We start from the raw sequence: 9501 nt of genomic DNA, 5'->3' as shown, positions 1-9501 counted from the left end.
TATATATATATATATATATATATAATGTATTATAATATTGCGCAAACAGTTACTGCAGCATTTTAATGATTGAAAACAAAAAAAACCATCGAATTGTGGTTGACATCTAAGCACGGGGCAGATGTAAGGGGATCTTTTTTTACGCCAAATTAATGCATTGCATTAAAAAAATATACAGACACATGTTTTTAACAAAACAAAAAATCGCTCATTCAAACAGAAAGAGTAGTTCTCTGTTATGCTAATCTGGCAAGCATGCTACCCCAAACACACTAACACAAAACTTTACACAAACTACAACACAGTATCATAACTTACCTAAATTGTCACAAAGTGACCTGCGATACGATCATTTCACTGGGAGTTGATAGAACAACTGATTGATGTGTTCTCTTCATTGGCAAAAGCCAGAAAAGTTGTGTGGAGACATACATGATCATTGTTGGACTTGTGTGTCTGTGCAGTTCCTCCTTTTTCAAAGTGATGATGTCATTAAACTGGTTGACTCGATATCATTAATGTCAGATTGGTTAACGTGAAGAAAAAAAATCAGTAATCATAAATTCCTTGCTGATGCTGATATGTGGGTCTGTATCAGTCTGTCCCCGTATCAGTCTGTCCCTGTATCAGTCTGTCACCTCAAGTGACACATCAACTTTTATGTAAGTTGTGTTTTTGTCAATTCCAGTTTTAGGCTAGCTTGAGTTAATCTTTTAAGTAACTCATTTATAAAATATACAGTACCTTAATAGACAAAAGACACAATTGGACAAAAAGTAGGGATACAACTTTTATGTCTGATAGCAATTTTGCAAATTGGAGTATCTGCCTATTCCAATTTCAATTTGATACCATTCTCTCTGTTCCAGCCATTGCTGAGATGTTAGTGTTCTGTTTACGGCATGTTGTGCATAGGTAAGTTGAGCATTTGGGTTTATATTTGGGGTATTGGATTTGGGGTATTTTTTCAAAGTTCAATCCTGATTTTTTTTACCAATATCAATCCTGGGTATTGGATCGAACCATCACTACAACAAAGCCTAACAACATCTGCTTTATTGTTACAACTCAGACTTTAGATGGTGGACTACGGGGTGCTGCTCAGGATTCTAATAATTAGTGTCGTGCTTGGTATTACTTCACATCAGTTGAACTAAAAGTCTACTGGACCGTGATTAGCCGGTGTATCTGAAACTGTAGGTCACGAGTTATTGGGACAAAACCATCGGGACGTGTGGAGAAGATACAGACAAGATTTAGACAGGTGCCCGCTGTGCAGGCCACATCGTGTGTTGCCTTGGCCTTCGGCTTCTGCCATTTTGTCTCAGTGTGACATGAAACCCAATCACAGCTGTGACCTAAGGGAAAAAGAGAGAGAGAGAGAGAAAGAAAGAAAGAGAAATAAGACAGAGAATGGGGGGCTGGTTATGCTTGACCTTTCTCTGTTTCCCAGTAAATCACAACTACTCTTCATATCTAATGATGCGGAAACAGTCAAACCTGACCTTTAAAGTTACAATATTGCACTGTGGCACCGCGATGATCCCACACCCGCACCCCCAGCGTCCGCCAGCGCATCCATGGCTTGCTGATTTCCACACTTACATGCCTCCCAAAATCAAGACAAATGGTGAGGCGTGCTAAATATAATCTGTATGTAATTGACATAGATTTTGCCAAATTGAGCCAGGAAGGTGTTGTAGGAGAGTCGGAATTGTCAGTGGTGTTGGTGTTGAGGACAAGGACGGTGTTGGAAGCTGTTACGATGCGGGAGCGTCATTAGTTGTTTAAAGAAGCTTAGTGAAGTGTGGAGTAGAGCATTTATTAGCTCCTTAATAAGATGAGGAAAGGATACTAATATGAAATACAGAGATGGACATGAGAAGGAAACAGCAGGTTGACATTCGAGACACAATGGGTAAGATACATGCTGCCACTAAAATGACAGATCCGGCTTTTTTCATCATGTTCTGATGATTTACTTGCGTCTGTCAGCCTTACTACAGCGCAACAATCACTCATATCAGGTTCACCGGCGCCAACCAGCTGACGCTGATACTCTTGCAGCGTATTTAAGCTATGGCCACACAGTCCTCTTTGCCAGATCTTTCATGTGTTAATGCAAGGTGGACGCTCCCACCACTGTCAAGTTTGATGACATTTTCTATATGGTCAACGACTTACCTCAAGAAAGATTTCCACGCCAAGCCTGTTCTGTAGGTGGCGCTTTGGCCCAGAGGCAATATCTCTGTCATTGGTGTGGAACCCCAGGGTTCACCTCCTGGGCAGGTTTGAATCCCTGTTAGGGCGGTTGGTACCTTCCAGTGGACTCACCACCACCTGCAGGAAGGTTTGGGGGGTTGGTACGGTGCAGTGTGATTTGGGTGGTGACTGCTGCCCCCGCGACCCGGTAACGGATAAATGGATGGATGGATGAATGGATGGATGGCCTTTTCTGTAGACTGTTGTTATGGCCACGCTCCTGGTGTAACTAACCGGGGCGCCATTGTTCGACAGACTTTTTCATGTGCTTGAGACATTTCGTAACTGTGGAAATGTTTCAGTAAACGTATGGTTTAAAATAACTCATTATCTGTGTTGCATTTGGGTCCAAACCTTGTAAAGCCTGAAAGTATCTGTATGTAGTCGTAGTAGGAAAAGCTTGGAAGGGAAAAAAAATAGTAATATTTTTATCATCTTTACTAGTTCTATCTCATTCTCTGGTTCTAGGAGCACCTAAGCTAAGCACTGGTTGATTTCCTCTGGATTATTTCTGCCGGAGGAGCTGAGGTTAGGAGACCATTGGGTGCACAGGAATCTATCCCTCGCAAATTTTTTTTTTATCACGTTTAAATAGTTTTTTACTTCTTTGATAATAGTCCTGGTGCTTTGGCCCTGAGGCAATGTCTCTGTCATTGGTGTGGAGCCCCAGAGTTCACCTCCTGGGCAAGTTTGAATCCCAGTTAGTAGGTTGGTACCTTCCAGTGGACTCACCACCTGCAGGAAGGTTCAGGGGGGTTGGTACGGTGCAATGTGATTTGGGTGGCGACTGCTGCCCCCTCAACCCGGTAACGGACAAGCGGATGAAAATGGATGGATGGATGGATGGATAATAATCCTTTCAGAAAAGAAAATTTAAATAGAAGAGTTGTCGAAATGCTGGCAGCTCACATTCATGTTTTTAGCTGAAGAATATTTCTTGTAACTAGAATTAAGCAATTTTAGCAGGTGTGAAATCTAAAAAAAGAAAAATCCACTCTGACTGAAAATGACGTTGTTTCCACTAAAAACCAGTAAAATATTTAGTAGTTCTGCTCTTTAATACACATTAAAATAATTAAGACAGCAGGAACCATTCATACATTTCTTTTAATTTTACAGGCTATAGTTTTTTTCAATGGTCCAATCCTAATATTTTACCAATACCAATTTGGGGTATTAGGTCACTGAAAGATTAACAACCTCCTCTTCATTACTGAAATTACGACCAATATCAGACCGTTACTGATCTTGAGTGTTTGAATGACCCATTGCTAATTAAGATAATTGGTATGAATAGAATTATACTGCTTACACACAAGGTTTAAAAACCGTACGTAGGCATCAAGATTGATACAGATACACACTGTAGACATGTTTATATTTGTTAATTCTGGGTATTTAACTAAGTAAATTTTCAAGACTCCTTCATTATTTTGATCAATTTATTTTACTTTTGCCTTCGTTTCCATAGAGTTGTTTTCCTTTTTTCTCCTCCACCAAAGAACTCTTAATATTATCAGGCCTTCAGAGGACAGAATACAACAATTGAGACAAAGAGCCCCAGCTGTGGGTCCATTATTATTAGACGCAGTCTGTTTACCGTGGAGTACTGGCCACTGTTCTTCCCCCTCCAAAAAATAATGAGATCCTCTCTGCTAACATTGACACTTTGTTCATACCAAGTAGGAAGAAAATGGCAGGAAACTGAAAGGCTTTGATGGGCTAATAAGCTATGAGTTAGCCAGGATCTTCTTAGTTATGGGTGCAAACAGTGTCCATGGAGGTTAACCCTTTATAGAAATAAGCAAACAGGGTTTTTTTTTTACAGTCATATGTGGAGGTTCCACAGAGCATATGAAAAAAAAACCTGGCAATGTGGTCTCCATGTTCCTACATTATGATTTGTTCAGGATTTAAAAGTTAAATACCATCTAACACCTGCATTTCATTATCTATTTTTATTTAAATAGTGTCTTTCACTTAAATATGACATAGCATCGGAGCCATATTGAATGTTAAAAAATGTCTAAAATCACGACAAGAAAAAAAAAGTCATAATCTATTAAAAAGAGTTATAATGCTATGAGAATAATGTTATATATTTATGAGAAAAAGTCAACGTTACAAGAATAAATTGGTATATTCATTAAAAGAAAGTTGTTAGTTAATGAAAAAAAGCGTGCGTTCATGAGGAAAAAAAGTTTAACATTACGAATATGTAATGTGAGTAATGAGAAACAAGTCATAAGAATAAAGAGAGAAAAAAAGTTGTAACATCGCAAGAAAAAAATCCAAAGAATTAAGTAATAGATGTAGAGCAGTGGTTCTCAAACTGTGGTACGCGAGCGCTCTCTAGTGAAAATTCGTATTTTCACATTTATATTTTCAATTGAATAAATCTGAAACATACCATGCACAAGTATGTTTATAAACATTTATAAACATATAATAAGGAAGGCCTACGCTGCTGTATTCTAATGTTGGTCACCATGGTGGTACTCAGAGAGCTCAATGTTTTCTCAGGTGGTACAGAGTATAAAAAGTGTGAGAACCACTGATTTAGAAGAAGCCAGACCTGGTCATGTATCTAATCTTTAATATTGCAAGAGGGTAAAGTGGGGCTTCAAGATATAAGTTACCCAAATTGGGAGTTTTCCAAGGTACGAGTAAGCAACTTTTGCAAGACTATCCTCATGAGGAAACATCGATTTACAATTACTCAACCAAGCTCCATTTTTCTTTATTTCTCTCTTTTCCCTCTTGTTTTCTCCAAAAATCGAGTCCTCACTCCCAGTCCGTCTCCTACTCTACACTCTGTCGTGCTGTCTCACTCACTGTCCTTCGCTCGGTAATTTTACCCATTTTTGTAACAACAGTATAAAATGTTTTCTTAATTATTATTATTTTATATTATCAATATATTTGTTTATATCTATGTTTTTGATGTTTAGATGGGGGAATTATTTGGTTTTTAGTTATTTTTAATAGGGAAAATGCAATCGAGATACTAGCAGGTCGACATATGAGTGCTGTTGCGTAACGGATTCAACTCGTATCTTAAAGACCCACTGTATTCTAAACTATTTTTTTATCCCAAAGCAGAGATGTTGTAGAGGTTGTTGTGATTGTTATAGAAATAAATGTTCTTTAGTGTTGTTATTATGGTTCCTGCACTCACAGCCAACCCCTGCCCTCAAAAGCTGTAAAATATAACACTGGGGAAACACTGACATTGATCAAATAATGATCCCTAAAAATTGAATGATCAGGGTCTGTTTCTTTCAAATGAGAAGTCAAAAATGGTGCATTTACAAACTCTGACAACAGAACTCAAGACTTTTATAACCTCCTGCTTGGATTACTGCATCACTCCTTTACAGTCAAAATGCACCCGCTTGAGTCTGATTACTTATTTTCTGTCTTGTTTCTTTTAGTGTTTTGTCTTTTCTCACCATTCTTTCGTGCGAGTTAGCAGGCTTCCCATGTTTGTTTATTTATTTTTTTGTTTCTTTATGACTAATAACGGTGTGGTCCGGTATGGTAGAGAACTACTGAATCACAATCTAGAAGCCAAACGACGCAAGATGTTCTGTAGGAGAAAAGAAGCTTTGCATTTGCAGGACAAAGTAATGGATCATCTTTTGTTTAGCACATGCTGGAAGATATACTGCAATTATCTTTGCTTTTTTACGTTCGCCATTTTGTAATTAATCAGACTGAGCAGTTGAAAGGAGCTGCATTACCATTTAAATTTATCCAGTAAAACAAATATTTTAACAATCAGTACCTTAGCGGTTCCATAGTGTAGTGGTTAGATTGCCTGCCTTGAAAGCAGAGAGCAGGGAGTCCCGGGTTTGGTTCCCTGAGGAACCACATACCCTTGAAGGAGCCTGTGAGTTGCAACCACATACTTAATGACACCTCTTGTGGCAGCATCTGTCAGTTGCAAAGAGTCACACTGTAAATTCCCCCATTGTGGGATGAATAATGGACTCAATTATTATTATTATTATTAGTACTTTGGTTCTTTACCTCCCTGAAGGTATGTTTTTTTTTTCGTAATTATACATCAATCTCTATCGATGAAAGATTAGCTCGGTTCCTTTTACCCGTTTTTTTTGTAATTATACATCAATCTCTATCAATGAAAGATTAGCTCGGTTCCTTTTACCTATATGACACTGAAACAAAAACAACTAAACGGAAAACAGGAGGAAGGAAGAAAACAATGGGCGACGGGGTAAAGAGCACAATAATTGTGTGATTTATCCTCAATGAACTACTGCAGTCATAGCATAATTAAACATGTAAAGCTAAATTTATTGCGTTGCACTCAGCCTCTTCATTACTCCTGAAACCTTCAGAGAGAGAGAGAGAGGCTCTCTCCCATCTTCCTTGTTTTCTTTTCTTCGTTTACACCCCACCCCCCCATCCTCATCCATCTCACCATCCCCTACCATTACGGAGCATTAAAATGTATATTACCCTCAGAGCTCCATCATCATAAACCACAGGACTCAAAGAGAGGGGGTGCACGGGCGAGTGCGGGGAGACGGAGACAGCTGAATGGAATTCTCAGAGGAGTAGGAAGATAAAGGGGAGTACATGGAAAAGAGGTGAGAGTCAGATAGGCTCATTAAGGATAAGAAAGGCTCATTAAGACGGCGCTGCCTCAGCTCTGTGTCTCGTATGAAAGCCACCTATTTGTTTCCTAATAGCACCAGCCACTGCAAACTTGTGAGATCCATCTTAAATAATGAGAAGCAGCAGAGGTGACGCCTCTCCCACCCATAATGACGAGTGACACTGTGTCATTAACAATCATCCCGACATCCACTAATTGGCCGCAGGCCATACGTTTTGTCTCCTCCCTTTTCTCAATCTCGTCTTTTTTTTTTCTTTTTTTTTTTGCGTTTCGCGCGCATTTCCATCTCGTAGACGTACGAACTTGTCGCCGGTTTGTTTTGTTTATGCATTCAATTTGTTACGCTTGCTTCCTTAAACTGTAAATCAGGAACGCAGTGTAGCATGGGGAGCTAATAACCCGGCCTTGTACATCTGCCTTCATAAATTATGCAGTAATCTGTGCTACAGCTTGTTATATGTCATGCAGCTTTCTCTGGTCCTGTCAGTGCCCACGGCAAATCTTCAAAATGAAAATGAAAATAGAAGATTCAAAGAACACATTGGAACGAGGGTAAAAAAAAGGTGGGTGAAAGGTCTGTCAATTGGCAATTAAAAAAAAAAAAAAAAAGCAACATCCTGTTAAAGAACAAATGGATGCACTTTGTCTTCCAAAATGTGTCACCGCTCATGTCGAGTCACTCTCGGTGATGGCGTGAAACAAGAAAAGGCGGAGCGCTAAAATCTGACCGTCTTTGTAATAAAATTTGAAAAGTTTGCTCCTAGTTGCCATTGCGCGAAACACAACTTAAATGGTTGTATGGGTATCACTTGTTCTGCTCGTGTGCGAAAGCTCGTTTTGAAACATTGTTATTAAGGCTATCAATCAATTAGTAATAATCAGATTCATCATGTTTGTTATTTATCATGATTAATCATTATTAATCAATTGTTTCTCAATGAGACCAAAACCTTTTTTTTCTGTACATTTATGGATTTATTGCTATGTTTATTTTGGACTAATTTAAACGATGGAGTTATTATACAAGTCAAGACAATTTCAAATGAAACGACGCAAATCCTACCAAAGAAAGTTTTCTTTCATAGAGTTCGAACAATTTAGTCATTGAAACTACGCAAATCCTACCAAAGAAAGTTTTCGTTCATAGAGTTCGAACAATTTAGTCATTTCCGTGTATCTTGATGTTGGCTTACGGTATGTGTTAAGATTTTAGGGCCAAAGCACCACTCACAAAATAATTAAAACTTTAATTTTAATTGCATTTCTTTCATTATACATGTTTTAAGTTTACTATTATCTTAATTTAAACAAAAATCCAAATGATGGAGAATCTGTGAGTGGCCATACACTTTTTTCACCTAATAATTAGTATTCATACTTTATTGGATTAAGTGATACTCGTGTGAGCATTTATATATCGATACCACAGAATACCAGAGGTGGGACCAAGTCCTTGCTTTGCAAGTCATAAGTAAGTCTCAAGTCTTTGCACTCAAGTCCGAGGCAAGTCTCAAGTCAAGACGGGCAAAGTCTGAGTCGAGTCCAAGCCAAGACTAAAAAGTGTCAAGTCAAGTCCCAAGTCCTTACGTTTCTGTTTCTAGTCCTTTTAAACAAAATAATAATATATTTACACAGATCACTTTGGGTTTTGGAGAAAGTATCAAGTCTTGTCGAGTCAAAGGGTTCAAGTCCAAGTGAAGTCACGAGTCATTGATGTTAAAGTCCAAGTCAAGTTGCAAGTCTCTTTACATTTTGTCAAGTCGAGTCTAAAGTCATCAAATTGATGACTCGAGTCCAAGTCATGTGATTCGAGTCCACACCTCTGCAGAATACCATCAATAGTAAACATATAGTAACAGTGATTACATGACGGATGACATGATTTCGCAAAATCTGCTCCTACGAGCTCACAACAAATAAAATAAAATATATTATTTTTGTACAACATTCTGTTGTACAAATAAAAATGCCATTTAGAATTGAATATGATTTAACACCTGCAGTGCTTTATTTATTTTCTGGAAAATCTGACCATAGCTGACCTTTTTTTCTTCGTTTTAGTGAATTTCTGTTGTGTTTTTAAAAGATGGAACCAAGCAGAGCTCTGCAGATTGGCTACAAAATATTCCATTGCTTAGAATTACTCATGGCTCAGTCCACTTGTCATGTTTTCTGTCTGCGGTACAAAAATGAAAATAACAAATTTAAAATAAATAAACTAGAATTACCGACACTGGTTCTTCCACTAGTAGCTTTTGATCAAATGAATATTGCAAAATTCACTGATACCTTCTTATCCATCTCAGTCATCAATCTCACTACGTTTTAGCCACATGCACACGGACGCACGCACACTATCCAAAAACAGCCTGGCTCTGATCAACCCTTTAGCCAGGTTGTTTCATTATCGCCCTCCCACCTCTTTGTTTTCCAGCCTTTCTCTCCTTTTTTCCTTCTCAGCCTTTGGTCTCCAGCAGTGTTGGACAGTCTGTCTGCTCTGAGGTCTTCATTAGCACTGCTGGCCTGCCAACCAGCAGACGGGACAAATGGCTATTTGAGATAAAGCTCCCCTTTTTCTCGTCTCACAGGCATTT

This window comes from Cynoglossus semilaevis, chromosome 3 (assembly GCF_000523025.1).
Source record: "Cynoglossus semilaevis isolate Cse_v1.0 chromosome 3, Cse_v1.0, whole genome shotgun sequence".
Lineage (NCBI taxonomy): Eukaryota > Metazoa > Chordata > Actinopteri > Pleuronectiformes > Cynoglossidae > Cynoglossus > Cynoglossus semilaevis.
This window is presented reverse-complemented; position numbering follows the sequence as displayed.